The 18,667-nt window shown below is 37.5% G+C and overlaps 1 pseudogene; it reads left to right on the top strand.

Annotated features, from left to right (window-relative positions):
• LOC102819629 overlaps positions 1 to 17,696 on the top strand; it is a 24,242-nt pseudogene extending 6,546 nt beyond the window's left edge.
• The last annotated feature ends 971 nt before the right edge of the window (positions 17,697 to 18,667 follow it).

Raw genomic sequence — 18,667 nt, forward strand, 5'->3', positions numbered from 1 at the left:
GTCAATTGGCCAGGTATCTGTCTTCCAAATTTCTTGGCATAGATTAGTGAGTGCTTTCAGCACTGCATCTGTTTGTTGAAACATTTCAATTTAAAATCCAGCAACTCCTGGAGCCTTGTTTTTCACCAATGCTTTCAGTGACACTTGGACTTCTTCCTTCAGTACCACTGGTTCTTGATCATATACTACCTCTTGAAATGGTTAAGCATTGACTAATTCTTTTTGGTACAGTGACTGTGTATTCATTTCATTTTCTTTTGATGCTTCCTGCATCATTCAACATTGTGCCCATAGAATTCTCCAATATTGCAACTCAAGACTTTAATTTTTCTTCAGTTCTTTAAGCTTGAGAAATGCTGTGCATGTTCTTCTCTTTTCAATTTTTAACTTCAGGTCTTTTTCACATTTCACTATAATACTTTAATTTGTCTTCTAGAATTTTCCTTTGAAATATTTTATTTGGATCTTTTACTTAATAATTTCTTCCAGTTTTTCTAGCTTCTTTATGCTCAAGGGCAAGTTTTAGAGTCTCTTTGGTCCTTTCTTTCTTTCTTTCCTGTCTTTTTAGTTACCTTTTGATTTATTCAGGTGTGTGGTTCTTGTTCTCATCCCACAGCTCTTCTGGTCTTCAGTCATTAGTTTCTAAAGCATCAAATCTGTTTTAGAGAAGGTCTCTAAATTCAGGTGGGACATACTCAACCTAATATTTTGGTTTTCTTAGATGTGTCTTCTATTTGTTCAACTTTAACGTGAACTTACATATGAGCAATTGATGATCTGTTCCACAGTTAGCCCCTGGAAATGTTTTTCCTGATGACATTGAGCAACTGCATCATCTCTTTCCACAGATGTAGTCTTGCATTTGCATTCCTGTGTATTCCATTTGATAAGGTCCATTTATGTAGTCACTGTTTATTTTGTTGAAAACAGGTATTTGCAATGAATAAGTCATTGAGTCATCGGTCTGCAAAATTCTATCATGTGTTCTACAGCATCATTTCTATCACCAAGGCCATATTTTCCAACTGCTGACCCTTCTTTTTTGTTTCCAACTTTCTCATTCTAATTCCCAGTAATTACAAATGCATCTTGATTTCATGTTTGATCAATTTCAGAATGAGGAGGTTGGTTATTGCTGTTGTTGTTAGGTGCCATCCAGTTGGTCCCGACTCATAGTGACCCTATGCACAACAGAACAAAATACTGCCCGGTCCTGGGCCAACCTCACAATTGTTGCCACTCTTGAGCCCATTGATGCTACCATTTTGCTAATCCATAACGCTGGGGATCTTCCTCTTTTTCTCTGAGACCCTCCATCTCACCAAACATGTAGAATTCTTCAATTTTTTTTGTCATTGTTTTAAGTTATTGGTGTTTAAATTTCAACAGCTATATTGACTGATCTTCCTTTTAGATGTTTGGAAATTATTGTATCACAGAAAATATTATACATCAAGATAGATTCTGAAATACTCTTTTGATGATGAATGTGACACAATTCTTCAATTTGTTGTCTTGGCATAGTTAACAATATGATTGATCCATTCAAAATGGCCAATACCAGCCCATTCCAGCTCAGTGATACTTAGGATAAGGATCTTTAAGGATTTCATTTAACTTTTCATGACTTCCAATTTTCCTAGATTCATACTTTGTACATACCATGTTCCAATTATTAATGTATGTCCTCAGCTTTTCATTTTTAGTTGTGCTCCATCAACAAATGAAGGCCCAGAAAGCTACATCATTCAGGTCTACTTTGAGGAGGCATCTATTTCCTAGTCATAGATTGAGTACTTTCCAACCTGAATGGTTCATCTTCAGGCACTATATTAAAATAATGTTCCACAACTGTTCATAAGATTTTCAGTGGTTAACCTTTCAGAAGTGGATCTGCCTTTTCTTCTTGCTAGTCTGCACATATTCTGGAAGTCCTGCTGAACCTGTTCATCATAGGTGCCCATGATGGTAATGAAAATAATGGTATCATAGCTTTTAGCATCACAGCAACACATAAGCCACCACTGTATGACAAACTGACAGACAAGTGGTAGACTGGCACATTGCTGTGGTTGTTAGGTGTCATTAAGTCAGTACCAACTCATAGCGACCCAATGAACAACAGAACAAAACACTGCCAGGTCCTGGGCCAACCTCACAATCTTTGCTATGCCTGAGCCCATGTTTTATGCCACTGAGCCAATCCATCTCATTGGAAGTCTTCCTTTTTTCCTCCAACCCTCCATTTTACTAAACATGATATCCTTCTCCAGTGACTGGTACCTCCTGAAAATATGTCCAAAGTATAAGAAATGAAGTCTGACCATCCTGGCTTCCAAGGAGCACTTCTTTCTGCACAGATCTGTTTCTACTTTTGGCAGTCTATGGGACTTTTAATATTCTCTGCCAACACCATAACTCAGATGCATGAGTTCTTCTATGGTCTTCATTATTCAATGTCTAACTTTCACATGCATATGAGGTTATTGAAAATACCATGGCTTGGGTCACGTGTACCTTAGTCCTCAAAGTGATGCCTTTGCTCTTCAACACTTTAAAGAGGTCTTGTGCAGCAGATTTGCCTAATGCAATATGTTGTTTAATTTTTTGACTTCTGCTTCCATGAGTTTTGATGGTTGATTTGAGTAAAATGAACTCTTTGACAACTTCAATCTTTTCTACATTTATAGTGATGTGGTTTATTGGTCCAGTGGTGAGGATATTTGCTTTCTTTACATTGAGATACAACCCATACCTCGGCTGTGGTCCTTGATTTTCATCAGTTAGTATTTTAAGTCCTTTTCACTTGTAGCAAGGAAGGTTGTATCATCTGCATATCTCAGGTTGAGATGAGTGTTTCTCCAATCCTGATGCCACATTTTTCTTCATATAAGCCAGCTTCTTGGATTACTTGCTCAGTATACATATTAAATAAGTATGGTGAAAGAATAGAACCCTGGCACAAACCTTTCCTAATTTTAAACCATTCAGCGTTCCCTTGCTCTGTTGGAACAACTGCCTCTTGGTCTATGTACAGGTTCCTCCTGGGCACAATTAAGTGTTCTGGAATACTCATACTTCACAATATTGTCCATAGCTTGTCATGAACCACACAATCAAAAGCCTTTGAGTAGTCAATAAAGCACAGGTAAACGTCTTTGGGGTATTCTCCGCTTTCAGCCAAGATCCATATGATGTCAGCAATGATAGCCCTCATTCTACATCCTCTTCTGAATCTGACTTGAGCCTCTGGAAGTTCCCTGTCAAAGTATGGCTGCAGCTGTTTTTGGTTACCATTAGTAAAACTTTATTTTCATGGGATATCAATGATATTGTCCAATGATTTTGCATTCTGTTGGGTCACCTCTCTTTGGAATGGGCACAAATATGGATCTCTTCCAATCAGTTGGCCAGGTAGCTGTCTTCCAAATTTCTTGGCATAGATGAGAAATGCCTCCAGTACCACATCAGTTTGTTGAACGATTTCAGTTTGGCACATATTACACTTCTGGTGTGGTGCTGCCGGTTGATGTGGTAAACTGCAAAGTCGGTTTGGGCTGTTAAGGCCGGCAGTTACAACTCACCAGCTGCTCCTCAGAAACCCTGACAGGACTCTATACAAGGTCGCTAGGAGTCAGATGCCAATTTGACAGCGCTTAGCAACAACAACATAAATGGTAGCTAATAATTGTTTCTTAAACCAAATGAAAAATTTCTTCCAGCAAAAAGGCTTTAGTGCTCTCAGTATATCCACAGTAAATATACCCCGCAAACATACATTTTGAGCTGAAGTTGATACCCCTAAGTTGGTTTCCTGGGTAACACTTTTTATACTCTTTTATCAATTCTCTATTTCTGACTGCTTTAAAATAAGCAGACAGAAATTCTATTTTTTTTACAAGTATCTTTATTTGTTGCTGTTGCAAACAAGGGGCAAATGTCTAAGTCAGTACAAGAGAATTTGCTGCAGTTATTTATCTGCAAAATTGTCATCTGAAAATTGAGCTCAAACATATGTAGTGCTGTAGGATAAGCACTGAACTGCTAACCATAAGGTTGGTGGTACAAATCCACCATCCACTCCTTATAAACCCTGTACAGATTGACAGCAGTTAACAACAACAACACAGATCTTGAGGGAACATCATTTTGTAGTTCCAGTATGTATCTCTTGCTTATTTTTCCTTGTTCACTGCAAAGAGCTCATCTGAGTCTCGCCCCACTGCCAAATAAGTTCAAAGTCGGTGGGTTAGCCTTGAGCTCTTTAACAATATGCAAAAATATATTTTTTTCCTGAACTTTTCATGGACTAATTTTCAGCCTTTAGGCCTGGTGATGAGTGATAAGAGCCCTAAGGACTGAGTTAAATGCTTACTAAGTGGATGACTTGTAGTCATCATGCTTTACTTGTTATCAAGGATAGGTGAAAATTGACATTTCTTGAAAGAAAAATCTAGTTTTTGTAAACTATGTTGGAGAAATGAATTTTGTAGTTTTACAGGCATAGGCATAAGGTGTTTTTCCATTTAATTAAAAAGGGTTGTCTTTCTGCTGATCTACATATATATTTTGATCTGTTTCTTAATAGGTGTGAAGTAATAACAAATAATGATTGCGCACACAAAGTAGTGTGTGACCTGTGTTTGTATGGACCCAGGCAGTGTTGACAGTGCTATATTGCTCTCTCTCTCTCTCATCACATTCCATGAAAAAGTACTGAGACAGGAGGCCTCATTTCTTGTCCATGCTAGAGTTAGTTAGTTATGTTCCCTTAGAGACACTAGATATAGTCACTGCACCTCAGTTTTCTCATCTGTAAAATAAATGCAGGGATTAAAGCTTAGGGCCTCTCAACTATCTCTCTAGCTAGAGAAAAACATATTTATTACCAAATATTAGCATTAGTTGTTGCTTGAGTGTTGAATTCTTGATCATCTTTACCATTTTATCTTTCCTTTTCTGGATTTTCAAATTTTTATAAATATGATTTATCTTCTTCTAAAAAACAAAATTTATATATAAAAGTGAATATTTAATAAAATTCTAATTCTGGTGTGGTGCTGTTGGATAAAACACTGGACTGCAAGGTTGGTTTGAACCACAGGATTGTCAGTTCAAACTCACCAGCCTCTCCTTGGAAACTCTATACAGGGTTCCTGTGAGTTGAAACTGACTCAACGGCACTTAACAACAATAACAAAAACCACAACAATAATAGTGGTGTTGGTGAAGATTATAGAATATCGTGACTCACCAGAAGAACAAACAAATCAGTCAGCAGAAATATAACCAAACTACTTCGTAAATGCAAGAATGTTGAGACATAAGCTTACTTACTTTGGACACATCCATGATCAGGAAAGACTAATCACTAGAAATGAATATCATGGTTGGTAAAATGGAGGATGGCAAAAGCAAGGGATGCCATGAGTGAGATGGACTGACATATTGTCAGAAACAATGAACTCACACATAGCAACCAGACTTAAGAAAGCACAGGACTGAACAATGCATATTCTTTTATACATCTAGTCACTATGAGATGGAGTCAACAGGCAGACAACTAACAACATCAACATTCAAAAATGTAATTAGCATTTTAAAAATATGCTGTATAAATGCCATAGTTTACATAAACCATGATTACATAAATTCTTTTATTTATTTCTCAGATGCACACTGAGAATTAGATCATTCCCACTTAAGATGAGGTACATGAAACTTAGAGAGATGAAATAACTTCTCTACTGCAACTAGTAATTTACAAAAACAGGATGCTAAACTCTAAACACAAATTCCTATTTGAACATGTCAATTCTGGTGAAACATTTTGAGAAAATGCAATTCCTCAGATGTATTCTTAAATGAAATATAAAGGATTTGGGGCATTGCAAAGTACTGGTCTAAGGAAATTGGCTGGACTATTATGGGCAATACTAAAAGAAGCTGTGATTAAAATACTTCAGAGTATTTTCTGTTTTCTATGGGTTGAATTTTTCAAAATTTACCAGTGTCATAGATGGCTGAGAGTACATTTGCCATCTGTTGTTAAAATCTCCATTTCTTGGCTGTCCTTTTCGAATCGAGTGGTGTATTCAGGTCTCATACGTAGTGATGTATGCTGTGCTTTCTATGAGCCACCGATCTGCCATCAATCCAGCTTCTCTTCTAGCTGCTACCAGCATCAGTGACAGATTTCAAGCAAAACTCTGCAGACTTGGCTTACTACCAATTCACGCTGCCTGACTTTAATTGCTTCTTAATCCTTTCATTAATCTCTTGTTGATCCTCTAACACAGTCTGCACAAGAGCTATAATAAGCCTTTACTCACTTCCAAATTGAGAGCCCATCTTTCCTCTCACTTTGAAGTGGACAGATTCTCTTCTTTAGCAAGAAGTTAGAGACAATCCTATATGAGCTTTATTTTACTTTTATCTGTTTCCCTCTTTACATGTCCTTTTATCATTTGTTTAATATATATATATTGTGAGAGTAAAAAGTGTCTTTTTCATTGTGGATACTCCATTTTGAGACCCAGGTGTTATGTCTTAATTCACTCTCCCTCCAGCATCACTAATCTCTTTTCCCTGTGCTGTATCCTTCCTTGCACCATGTTGAAACATACCCATTGGCTTCTGCATCTTCTAAGATCCAGTATGATATTTTCTTTAATTTTCCCAAATTATCATATTTATCTGTACTCAATATCTTCAAATTCATTCCATCTATCCCTTTTGTCCTCCACTCATTTGTCAAGTTGTCTTACTGTGGTGGTTTGTGGGTTGCTGTTAATGCGTGAAGCTATGCCGCTAGTATTTTCAATGCCAGCAGGGTCATCAATGGTGGACAGTTTCCAGCAGAGCTTACAGACTTAGACAAGCTAGAAAGGAGAAGATGACCACTTCTGAATGGTTAGCCTCTGGCAACTTTATAAATAGCAAGAGAAATTGTCACATATAGTACCAGAACATGAGCCCTTCCTGTTGGAAGATACTTAAAATATGACTGGGAAAAAGCTGCCTCCTCAAAGTTGAGGTGACCTTAATGATATGGATGGAGCAAAGCTTTCAGGACTTTATTTGCTGATGAGGCATGATTCAGAATGAGAAGAAACAACTGCAAACATCCATTAATAATCAGAACATGCATGTATGAGTCCAGGAAAACTGGAAGTCATAAAAATTGAAATAGAATGTGTAAACATTGATATCCTAAGTATTAGTGAATTGTGCACAATTATTGGCCATTTTGAATCAGGCAGTCATACAGTTGTTTTTTTTTTTCCTGAGAACAACAAATTGAAGAGGAATGGTATCACATTGTTTATCAAAAAGAGCATTTAAGGATCTATCTTAAAGTGCAATGCTGTCTCAATCTGTGATATGATAATATCCATACACCTATAAAGATGACTGGAAATCATACAATATCATACAATATCACTGATATTCTATGCGAGTAAAGTTTTACTGATATCTCTGTAACCATACATTGACAGAGAACTTCCAGTGGTTCAAGCCAGATTGAGGAGAGGACATGGGACGAGGGATATCATTGCTGATGTCAGATGGATTTTGGCTGAAAGCAGAGAATTCCAGAAAGATGTTTACTTGTTCTTTATTGATTATGCAAAGGCTTTCATTTATATGGGTCATGACAAGCTATGGACAACTTTGTGAAGTATGAGTATTCCAGAACACTTAATTGTGCTCATGAGGAACCTATATGTAGACTAAGAGGCAGTTGTTCCAACAGAGCAAGGGAACATCAAATGTTTTTAAATCAGGAAAGTTTTGCGCCATTCTTTCACCATACTTATTCAATCTGTATGCTGAACAAGAAGCTGGATTATATGAAGAAAAAACCATGGCATCAAGATTGGAGGAAGACTCATTAACAACCTGCAATAGGCAGATGATACAACCTTACTTGCTGAAAGGCAAGAGGACTTAAAATACTTATTGATGAAGATCAAAGTCCACAGCCTTCAGTATGGGTTGCACCTCAATCTAAAGAAAACAAAAAATTCTCACCACTGGACCAATAAATAACATCAAGATAAATGGAGAAAAGATTGAAGTTGTCAATTACTTCATTTTGCTTGGATCAACCATCAACACTCATGAAAGCAGCAGTTTTTATTGACTATGCAAAGGCATTTGATTGTGGGACCATAACAATCTATCCTGGTGTCTGTTGTTGTTGTTCAGTGTCACTGAGCCAGTTCTGACTAGTAGCAACCTTTATAAGGTTTCCAAGAAGTGACTGGTGAGCTTGAACCACCAATCTTGCAGTCCAATCCAACTATGCAGTCCAGAGCTCCTGGTGTGGCACTGTACAATACGCCCTCAACTGCTAATTGTAAAGTCCATGGCTTAAACCCACCAACTACTCCTTGGAAACCTTATACAGGGTCATTATGAATAGGAACTCACTCAATGGCATTTACCACAAAACATTATAGATAACATTGTGAAGAATTAGAATTCTAGAACCTTTAATTGTGCTCATTAGGAACCTGTACATAGACCCAGGAGCTCTGGTAGCATAGTGGTTATGAATCGGGCTGCGAACCTTAAGGCCAGCAGTTCGAAACTACCAGCCGCTCCATGGGAGAAAGATGAGGCATTCTGCTCCCGTAAAGATTTATAGTCTCAGAAACCTTGTACAGGGTCGCTATGGGTTGGAACCGACTCGACGGCACTTAACAACAACAACAATATGTGTGTGAAGATTTGATGCATCTGAACTGTGGTATTAGAGAAGAATATTCAAAGTACCACACATTAATATAGATGGCAGGTGGGGGAACTGCTTGCAATGGACCAAGTTTTGGGTCAACTTTTCACTGGGTGGCTCTGGTATGACTTGGCACCTTCACTGACAAGTAGTTCTGCACTAAAACATGGCCCCCTTCCTTCTTGCACTCACCAGAGGGGCCCCTCTGTTCTTCTTCTTTGCTGTTGTTGTTGCTAAGTGCCATAAAGTTGGTTCTGACTCATAGCAACCCTGTATTGGGTTTCCTAGAATGACTGGTTGGTTTGAACTGCTGACTTCTTTACTTCTCTGAAAGTATGTACTCTTTGCCTACAGTTTTTTCTTCTCTAAGCCTTTGATGACTCAGTCTATTTAATTTTATCTAGAGGCACTTCCCCTATGATTCTCTGGTTCAAAACTATAATACTCCTGTGCTTTGTCTGCCTTAGGAAGTATTCCTGGCTATGTCTTGCCCAGCTTGCATTTTTCAAGGGATGTTTGCACAGATCTCTGTCACCACGATGCTCTCTTTGTGGTTACTTTCCTGGGTTTCTCACTCTGGGTTGTTTGAGACCATCCTAACATGATTATGTTGCTCTGTGCTGTTTGACAGGGCCTAGCTGATCTACAAATTTCTTTTTCTTGCTGATCTCATTCTGTTTCTCCTTCCAATCAGTGCTCAGTCTACTTCTTGAACTTTTCATGTAACATCATGGAAGCTGACAATATGTGTCTTTTTCTTAGCTTCTTGAGACTTTCTTGTCAAGGGTTGTTACTATACATATTTCTAAGGTGTGGTATTGAGTGGAAATCCAGGTTAGCACATTTAATAGGGCTAAATTGATTTGTCCTTTCTCTTCTCTTCTTGCTGCCATTAACTCTGTTTAAAATCTCATCACAGTGTATCTGGAGTATTACCAGAGCCTTCTGGTTTCCTCCTGAAATCTACTCATTTCCTTTATTGTTGCTGTTAAGTGTCATCGAGGTTGATCCCAACTCATAGTCACTCTGTATAGAGATTACAAGGAGTGGCTGGTGAGTCTGAACCACTGACCTTGCAGCTCACACTGACCTTTACAGTCCAGTGCATATCCTACAGTGGATTCCATGCATTCTCTGGAGCTTTAACACTACATTAAGAGGTAAGAAATAAATATTTGTTTAAATGCATTTTTCTCTCAAGAAATATTTTTCACCTCATACTCTGTGTAAAATTTCATTTATTCTGATTTAAACATTTGATATATATACCACTCCAAGCAGATGTAATTGCATGCTATTAGTAGAAATAGCTAAAGCTCCTCATACATTTGCAAGTCCTATGTCCTTTATCCTATATCAGTTATGCATTGTTCTGCAAATCTGTAATAACCCATCTAAACCTCAATGACACAAAAGAATAAATTTGTATTATTGTCCATGTATCTATGGGCTAACTGGACAGTTTTAGTGATCTGGACCAGCCTCAATTGATCTTAGCTGGGCTCACTCAAGAATCTGTAGAAATCTACCAGATCAACTGGAGCTGTTTGTTCTAGAATAGTCTTACTCCTATCTGGCTGTGTTTGCTAGTTGCTGATTACAATGATAGAGGTGAATGGGCCAGATAGAGCTCACCATCTAGTTGTCTAACCTAAGCTTGTTCATATGCTAGTGGTAGGGTTCCAAGGAGAGCAGAAGTGATCAAAGTTTACTGAGGCCTAAGTTTAGAACGTGGACATGGATGTTTCTGGCATTTTATTTTGGCTACAATAAGTTACAAAGGTATTCCAGATTTAAGTTGTAAAAAAATGGACTCTACTTTTGAAAAGGAGGAGTGATAGTTACATCGCAAAGAGCAATAATAGAGGAATGAAGACTTGGGGCATTTTATTAATTAATTTACAATGTTCTTCTCTGCAGATTCAATATCTCTTATAGAATGCATATACAGAGATTTTTCTTGCCAATCATTGTATGCAATTAGTTTACTTCTGTATACATTTCATAAGTTATTGTGATTCATAAAACTAAAATATAAATCCTTAGGTTTTTGTGAACTACTTGAGCTCTCTAGAATCTATGACCCACAGCACAGCACATTGCATAGAGTAGTATTACAAAATATTCGCTGGATAAACTACATAAACCTGCAATAAAGAGCAGATATCTTTTTTGATGTACTTGGCTTAAAAAGAGCATGAAAACATCATAGCTCAAAGTGCTTTCCCAATACTACTTGGATAGCTCATATAATTCCCTATTAGAGGGGGAGAAAAAGCTGAAACGTTAAATTTATGTGACCTGTTAGTAGTCATCTGGTGCTTCTGGATAAAGATAAAGTAGGTTTTTCTTCAGATAGTTAAAATGCTGGCCAAACAACAACAGCAAACAAACAAATAAATAACAACAACAAAAACTCAAAGACAAATAGGAAGGAAATGAAAAGAGCCAGAGTTTCTATCAGGTGTCGCTAGTACCAGCTGCTGTCATCTGATTTTTATTCACAGTGCCTGCATGTATTTCAGAATAGAATTGTGCTTCAAGGCTGTGACTTTCTGGAAGCAGATTGCCAGGTATTCCTTCTGAGGTGCCCCTAGGTGGGATAAAACTGCCAACCATTCAGTTAATATTGTTTGTGTTACACAGGGATCCCTTCCTGTGCCACAGTAAAGTTAAAATAGTCAGACCTAAACCCATATAATCCTGTGTTTGTGGGACAAAACAAAGCAAACAAACCTCACTCCTCAAGCTTTTTTCCTTAGTTAAGCCAAACTAGAGTTCTGGGTGGTATAAACAATTGAGAATCAGCTACTAACTGAAAGGCTGGCCTCAAATTTACCTGAGGCTTTTTGCAAGAAAGGTCTGGTGATCAAATAAATCACATCCATTGAAAACATTATGACTCACAATTCTATACTGAAACACCTCGATCACCATGAGTTGGAATCCAGTGTATGGCAACAGTTTTGTTTTGTTTTTTTCTTTTTTAAAAGGTTAGCAACTGTTTTTGTGAAAGTATTTAACTTATTCTGAGGAGAACTGACTATAAGTAAGATCCAGGTATAAAATTAAATATGGATAAATTATAAAGATAACCAATCTTCTTCATTCATGATTTGTCTATCATTTTTGTCAAACTATAGTGGCTTGTGTGTTGCTGTGACAATGCAAGCTATTCCTCTGTTATTTTAAATACCACCAGAGTTATACATAATAGACAGACTTCAGTGGATCTTCCAGATTAAGGTAGACCAGAAAGAAGGATCTGGCAGTCAGTCTACTTCTGAAAAAGAATCCCAGGGAGGCAAGGCAAGTTGATGGACTAGGAAGAAAGGCTGTGTGGACCCAGTGCAGCAAGAATATATAAAACTGGGTAAGAGGAGGGTCCTGGAAATCTGAGTTTCAGATGACTTAGATAGAGATAGAGAATTAGATCAAGTGCTTACTGGAAGAAAAAGTTGAGCAAACACAGCAGTAAAGAAGGAGACTGCTGAACTGTGGCTGCCAATGGGACATGCCACAGTCATCTGGAGTGTTTGTGAGTGACTTCAGAGACAAGAAAACATAGTCACATTGCAAAACCCCAACTGTGGCTCACAAAGACAGAGGTGCGATTTTTAACCCCTCTGGTTCCCCACACTCCTCTGGTGACTAGCATTGTGGCTGGCCTCCACCAGCATACACACCCAGGGAAGCATTCCTTTCTGGGTGGTCTGAGCCATGTTGTGAGGCCTGTTGAAGACAGAGGAGCTATCTGCAATAACCCCACTTAGACAGGTCCTGCTCCAAGTCTGCAAAATTGACTCTGGCTAACTAGGGAGAGTGGCTGAACAGATGGATGTGGTAGAGAAGATGGAGGGAAAAAAGAAAAGAAAAGAGAAGAGAAAAGAAGGGAGGGAGGGAGGGAGGGAGGGAGAGGGAAGAAAGGAAGGAAGGAAAGAAGGAAGGAAGGAAGGAAGGCAGGAAGGAAGGCAGGAAGGAAGGAAGGAAAGAAGGAAGGATGCAAGAAAGAGAAAGAAAGAAAGAAAGAAAAAAGAAAACAAAGACTGGTTGTCTGAGTGGGCCAGGCATATGCAGTGGGACCATCTTAACTGTTGGGGGCAGCTGTGAAGGTAGGTGGTGCAGAGTCATATTGCTTTTTGATGATCAAAGCAGTAGCCAGGTTTTGTTTTTGTTTTGCTTCTTTCTGCTTCATTATTATTTTATTTTTCCACTGTTGTTTGCTGATTTGTTTTCCATCTTTCTTATGGGTGTGTTTTCTCTTTTTGCCTCACCCAACAAGAGACAATAACTGTGGTCATACAGCCTAGCCACAGCCATACCCTCTTCAGCTCCACCACTTGGTTATAAACAAGATCAATTATAACAACCAACATTAGTCAAATCCACCCTGAACTGAATTGCATAAATAACAAAGAGCGAACAGAGTATGGTGCACAAGCTCATCTCTTGATCACACCAACAAGGAGGCACTGGTGTGTGCCTAAGAATACACCAATAAACATTCATAAACTTAATACAATAAAGAAATACCAAAAGGCCTCAAAAGCATCAGACAGCTTCTATTCACATGAAGAAACAATACAGAGTAATGCACACAAGAGACCAAGAGGCAGAGTTAGAAATTCCTTTTGAGGGAAAGAGGTACTGGAACTACTTGAAAAAGAATTCAGGAGAATGATATTTAGGTACTGCTAAACAATTTCCAGAAAGGTCAAGGAAAACAAAGAAGAATTTAGAAAAGCATCAAAGTAACAATCAAAACAAAACAGATTAAGGATTGGAAACAGTACAAAACTTTCAAACAGAAATCCAGAAGGTCAGGATTAAGATATCAGAAATGGACAATATAATGAAAGGGCAAAGGAGAAGATTATAATCAATAGAAAACCTAATTAATAAGTTTGAAGTTAACTCTCTCAATACTAGTAAGATAGAAGATCAGAAAAAAAAGAATGAAAACATCTGAATATTCAGGTGAGACAAAATGAAGAGGAATGACCTACAGGTGATCTGATTTCTAACACAGGAAGAGACAAAGAAAAGTATAGGAAAGATGGTCAAAGAGCTGCTGGGAGAAAATTTCCCTAACATAATGAAAAGTGAGAAGATAAGCATTCAAGAAACTGAACAAACCCCAAACAGGGTAGATCCCAAAAGAAAATCTCCAAGACATAAAATAATCAAACTTCCATAATCAAAGACAAGGAAAGAATCCTGAAAGTAGTTTGGGAAAAACAAAATGTTATCTATGAAGTAAATCCAATAAGATTAATCTCTGATTTTTCAGCAGAAGCCACGCAGGCAAGAAGGCAATGGGGAGACATATACAAAACTACAAAAGAAAAAAACTGCCAACCCCAAATCGTATATCCAGCAAAACTGTCCATTAGATATGGCAGTGAAGTTAGAACATTTCCAGATAAAGAAAAAATAATTTGTAAAAACCAAGCTAATTTTACAAAAAGTACTAAAGGGAGTCCTTTAAACTAAGAATCAACAAAACCAGAGTTTGACAAACAAGGCTACACCACCTAGTATTCAATCCAGATATAGAAATACCCAGAGTGAAACAAAATTAAATGACTGAAAATAGGGAATCACTGATATCCATCTAAAATAAAGCGAAAAGAAGGAAAAGAGGAGTTACAGAATTTCAAATGGCAAGGAAGTCAAATAGATTTTCAGATAAAACAAACTGTTTTAAAATGAAGAATAAATTAATAAATTACAGGGTAACCTCAAAGAAACTTAATACTCCTTCATGGCAAACCAAGAAAAGGAAAATCCATGAAGATTTTGTAAGCATTAAAACTACGAAGAAATTGACAAGAAAAGCACACAAAAAATGAACTCAGCACAGGAAACATGTGGAACAAAGAAAGCATCAGCACTACAGAAAACACACACAGCAAAATGACTGTAACTCATACCTATAGATAATTATGCTGAACATCAATGGATTAAATGTACAAGTCAAGAGAGAGAAGCAGAATGGATAAGAAAACTGGATCCTTCAATATGCTGTCTACAAGAAAAACACTTTAAACACAAAAGACAAACATAGATTAAAAATTAAAGGATGGAAAAATGTATCAAGCCAATGGCAATCAAAAGTGAGCAGAAGTGGCAATATAAATTTCTGATAAATAGACTTTATGGAAAAAAAACAGCATAAGAGACACAGAAGGACATTAGCTCATGATTAAAGGATCAGTTGAACAAAAGGATATAACAGTAAGAAACATCTATGCTACCATTGAAAGAGCCTCAAAGTACATAAATCAAACGCTAATAGAATTGAAGAAATAGACAACCCTACAATAACAATAGGAGATTTTAATACATCGCTTTCAAAAAAGGACTGAACAGCCAGAAAGAAATTCAACAAAGACAAAAAGAACTAACAAACACAATCAACCAACTTGACTTCATAGATTTAACAGAATATTCAACCCAACAACAGTACAATACACATTCTTTTCCAGTACACACATTCTCCAGAATAGACCATATGTTTGACCACAAAAGAAGTCTCAATACATTTAAAAACATCAAGATATCACTAATAATTTTCTCCGATCATAGTGGTATAAAATTAGAAATCAACAATAGGGAGATCAAGAAAGCAAAATCAAATGCATAGAAACTGAATAAACATCCTGCTTAAAAGCTACTGGGTAAGAGAACAAATAAAAAAAAATGAATAAAAATATTCCTAGGAGCAAGAGAGAGTGAAAAGACAATATACAAAAACTTTGGAACACAGCAAAAGCAGTGCTTACAGAGCAATTTATAGTAATAAACTCACATCCAAAAAGAAGAACCAAAATTAACATATTAACACATCATCTTCAAAAATTAGAAGAAGACCAGCAAAGTAAGCCTACAGTCACCTGAAGAAAACAAATAATAAAGATTACAGAAGACATAAATGAATTAGAATTCAGGAAAACAATAGAAAGAATCAACAAGACAAAAAGTTGATTCTTGGAAAGGATTAATAAAATTGACAAACCACTGGAAAATCTAACAAAACAAAAGGGTGAGAAGATTCAAGTAACATGTATAAGAAATTATATGGATAACTTCACAACAGAAGTAACATAAATAAAAAGGATAATAACAGAATACTATGATATAGTTCTACTCCAGTAAATTTGGAAATCTAAAACAAATGGGTAAACATTGAGTAAAACCAGGCCTACCTAAACTAGCTCAGAGTGAAGTAGAAAACTTGACCTATAAAAAACAAAGAAATTAATCATGTGATTAAAAAAGTCCTAACAAGCTCCTGGCTTTCATGCTCACACTACTGGGTGGTATGGACTGGGGGTGAGGGAGGAAAAGAGGGGGCGGGTTTAGGTATTCACCCTAGTGGGTTGACAGCTTTGTGGCACAGAAGAGCACAACAGCCTAAGGCCTAAGGCCACCAGGAGGGCTGGGGAACCAAGTCATCATGACCTAAGAGCCCAGATGCTGAATCCTGGAGGGCAATAGCGGATGAAGCTCTAGTGGAGGCCCAGCAGAGAAGTCTGGCTGCAATCCTTGTACTTGAGGCGTGGTCGCTGCGGGGCTCATAACTTCCTCTCCTGCCTCGGTGCAGAGACGTATTTCTAGTGATCGCATTCATATACTAGTTTTAGGAAGATTTGGGACCTTTGAAACTCAGATTCTGCGAAGCCCTCTGTTTAGAACCTTTACAGAAAAACCAGGCCACTCCTCCTCAAAAATGGGCTAAGTAAAGACGGCTCTGGAGATGGGAATAAGAAATCAGTAAATGATGGAAGTAGTAACAAATTAGGCTCTGGGAATTCTGGAAAAGGTGAAAACCAGCTGTGCTGTCCTAACAAAATGTGGTGACTTGTGCACACATGTAGCGACCTTCGTGTCATCCACCCGTTTTGTGAAGTGTGAAAAATGTCATCATTTTGTTGTCATGCTAGCTGAAGCAGACTCAAAAGTATCATTAAAGAATCCGAATCAGCAGCAGAAGCTATAAAATTGGCATTTCAACAGACGCCACTTCCGCCACCCAAGAAGATTTATAACTACTTCGACATGTTATTGGTCAGTCATTTCCTAAGAAGGTGTTTTCAGTAGCTGTGTGTGATCACTGCAAGAGAATATGTAATAATATCCCAGCTAATCTGAGACAGCAAGCAGAGATTGAGAAGCAGACATCGTTAATACCTAGAGAGTTAGAAATCAGAAGACAGGAGGATGAGTTCAGATTTACAAAATTGCTTAAGATTGCTGGAATTAGTCCCCCTACTAATGCATTAGGGGCATCAATGCAGCAACAGGTAAGTAAATCAACAAGTACCTCAGGAAAAGTGAGGAGAAGTGGTGGATTCTTCTCATGATGAGATAAAACTTGAAAAAAAGTAATATTTTGCTGCTTGGACCAACTGGGTCAGGTAAAAGTCTGTTGGCACATACACTAGCTGAATGCCTTGATGTTCCTTTTGCTATCAGTGATTGTATGACTAACTCAAACTGGATATGTAGGTGAAGATGTTGAATCTGTGATTGCCAAGTTGCTCCAAGATACCAATTATAATGCAAAAAAAGCACAACAAGGAATTGTCTTTCTGTATGAAGTGGATAAGATTGACAGTGTGCCAGGCATTCATCAGTTACAGGATGTAGGTGGAGAAGGCATTCAGCAAGGATTACTAAAATTACTTAAAGGTAGATAGTCAATGTTCCAGAAAAGAATTCTCACAAGCTACTTAGAGAAACAGTACAAATTGGTTCAACAACTATCTTGTTTGTTGCATCTGGTGCTTTAAATGGTTTAGACAGAATCATCAGCAGGAGTGAAAATGAAAAGTATCTTTGGTTTGGAACATCATCTAATCTGGGATAAGGCAGAAGGGCTGCAGCTGCTGCAGATCTTGTCAATCAAACGGGGGAATCAAATATAACAATCCCTGTCTTCACATGGATCTAGAGTCCTCAGCTGGTCCCTCTCTCCATGTCCCCATCTCTGCCTCCATCTCTGGTGTCACTGCTTCTCTGGATAGGGTCCCATATTCTGCTTGTGCTCTTCTCCCTTAATGGTCCTAGGGTGCTCTGTTTCTGGATTGTAAGATTAACTACTCCCCTGGATATGATTTTATACATAGAAAATCCCAAAGAATTGACAAGAAAATTATTGGAACTCAGAAAGATTCAGCGAAGTGGCAGGGTACAAGATCAAGGTACAAAAATCAGTTGGATTCTTAAGCACTACTAAAGATAGCTCAGAAAAGGAAATTAGGAAAACAACACAATTTTCAATAGCCACCCAAAAGTTGAAATACTTAGGAATAAATCTAACTAGAGAAACAGAACAAACTATAAAACACTACTACAAGAAACCAAAGGGTGAAATACTAGAAATAAATCTAAAACCAAAAGATTTATATAGAGAAAATGATAAAACACTTGTATAAGAAACCAAAAGAGATATACAAAAATGGAAGAATTTACCATGCTCAAGGATAGGAAGAATTATCATTGTGAAAATGCCCAATTATCATTGAAAACAAATTATAGATATAACACAATTCCAATCCAGATTCCAGCATCTTTCAAGAGATGGAAAAAATTATCACAAACTTCATATGGAAAGGAAAAAAAGATGGATAAGCAAAGAATGGCTTAAGAGGTAGAACAAGGTTGGAGACCTCTCACTCCTTAATCACAAAATCTACTACACACCCACAGTGCTCAAAACAGCTTGGTACTGGTACAATGAAAGATACATAGACCAATGCAACAGAATTGAGAACCCAGAAGTAAACCCAACCACATACAGTCAACTGATCTTTGACAAAGGGCCAAAACACATTAAATTTGGAAGAGATAGTCTCTTCAATGAATTGTTGTTCAGTGCCATCAAGTTGGTTCTGACCCATAGCACCCCTATATAGGGTTTCT

The sequence above is a fragment of the Chrysochloris asiatica genome, unplaced genomic scaffold (genome assembly GCF_000296735.1).
Source record: "Chrysochloris asiatica unplaced genomic scaffold, ChrAsi1.0 scaffold00068, whole genome shotgun sequence".
Classification (NCBI taxonomy): Eukaryota; Metazoa; Chordata; class Mammalia; order Afrosoricida; family Chrysochloridae; genus Chrysochloris; species Chrysochloris asiatica.